The sequence below is a fragment of the Dipodomys spectabilis genome, unplaced genomic scaffold, assembly GCF_019054845.1.
Source record: "Dipodomys spectabilis isolate Male_0828 unplaced genomic scaffold, ASM1905484v1 ptg000268l, whole genome shotgun sequence".
NCBI classification, from domain to species: domain Eukaryota; kingdom Metazoa; phylum Chordata; class Mammalia; order Rodentia; family Heteromyidae; genus Dipodomys; species Dipodomys spectabilis.
The window spans coordinates 4,460,604-4,462,786 of NW_024870945.1; positions in this window are offsets into that span (position 1 = coordinate 4,460,604).

Consider the following 2,183-nt stretch of genomic DNA (forward strand, 5'->3'; position numbering starts at 1 on the left):
TTCATCTATCCTCTAGCTTATAACAGGTGAGTTAAATACAAAGGCAGAAACTGTGGTTTGATTTTGACACTCATGTGTGAGGATGCACAATATGGGTAAATAGATTAATTGGATTTAATAGCTATTATCCATTTTGTTCAAATACAGATGATTTTGCCAAACTGATTCTCACAATTCATATTACATTCAACAACAAGAAACGTGTGACAATTCCCTTTGTTTTGCTCCTTATTAACTTTTGTTTCCATTTTATTTTATTTTTATTTATTTATTTTTCATCTGTCGTGGGGCTTGAACTTGGATCTGGGTGCTTTCCCTCAGCTCTTCAGCTCAAGGCGAGCACTCTACCACTTGGGCCACGGTGCCACTTCCGGTTTTTGAGTGGTTTATTGGAGATAAGAATCTCTCAGACTTCCTTTTCTGTCTGCTTTGACTTGCAATCTTCAGATCTCAGCCTCCTGAGTAGCTAGGATTACAGGCATGAGCCAACGGCACCCGGCTACCATTTTATTTTATAATGTAGGATGATTTCACAAATCTATTGTAGATACAAAAATATGCTAAAATATTTCTATCCGTATGCATTGATATATACATACACACATATATTACACAGGTTATAAAGATAATTTATAACTTCTGTAACTGCACAATTTACTAAATTATTGAAATCATTGATGGCTCATGGCTGGAATCCTGGTTACTCAGGAGGCTGAGATCTGACGATTGTGTTTTGAAGCCATCCTGGGCAGGAAAGTCCATGATCCTCTTGCCTCCAAACAACCAACAGAAAATCAGAATTGGAACTGTGGATGAAAGTGGTAGAGTGGTAGCCTTGAGAGAAAAAGCTCAGGGACATCACCTAGGCTCTTAGCTCAAGAAGTACAATCTACCCCAAAAAATCTATTTAATTTACCCCTGTGTAAGTAGAGTATTTCCATCACCCAAGTGCACATCCATACTCATTTGCAAGGTAGCTGTTTTGTCTGAAGTACCACAAAACATTATCACTTAAGTAGAAAGTATTGCAATGTGGGTTCATTCTATCTCTCTCATGGATTTTTCTCCACTCAAATACTCAAATCTTACAATTATTTAAAATCATAGTTTTTTCTTTAATACCCATAATATTAGAGTTTGAATTGAGTGTCTTGTGCCCTCAAAATGGTTGTTCTTACCACTTTGTCATGTCCTCAGACTTAAATTATTCTGATTATTTTTCAGATAGAATCTGGCTTCCTACTTGTATCTGATTTTGGGCTCAGTACACTTTATGTTATTCTTCCTGGAATTTAAAATAACAGGTGCATGGCATTGTGTACAGATCTTTCTGTCCAGTCTGGGCTTTAAGCACTATCCTTACAACAGTTCACTCCCATGTAGTCAGGATATTCATAAGCTTGTCATAGTTTTTTTTTTTTATATTTGCATTTTCTGCAGGTTCTTCAGTACTGAATTAATTTATGTTTTCTTGGGTTGTTTTGTTTCATTTGAATATATGGATTATTGTTCTTCACTTTTCCTTTTGTTTCTTTCACTCATGTTCTTACCTAAAGTGCTGAGAAACCAATTCTTCTTTCTCAAGATAGTCAAGATGAATATTATTTATTCCAAAGAAATTTCAGTAATATTTAAACACCTCATACCTATGAATAGTATACAAATGCTAAGTTTTGAGAAGGGTCTTTTTATTTGCACAGGAGTCTTTGGCATACACAGACAGATCATGAATTTTATGAAGTTAGTAAAACTACAGATGCTCGCCAGGAGGAGAAAAACCTATTATTGTTTGACAGGGTCTTCCCTTCTCGTGAAAGAAATATGCTGCTTGATGCAGGATTACACAAAATCATATTCCTAGGAGGAACCTAAAAATCATCTAATACAACAGACTTGAGAGAGACGAATTGACTTCCTGAATAATTATTTTTGGGTCAAATAAAAGCAGGCTTCCAAAGCGAGAGTAGACTTTAGAGAAACATGAGTTGTATGTAAATAGGTGCTTAGCTGATTTTGTTAATTTGTAAACTAATACAGGGAAATAAAGTACAGCAAGTTTAAAATTAAAGAACTTCACATTGAAATATTCATTTGTGTGTGTGTGCACGCTCGTGCGAGTACGCGCACACACATGTGCATGTGCTCATGCATACATTCATTATTCTTGAGGCTTGATATTGCGT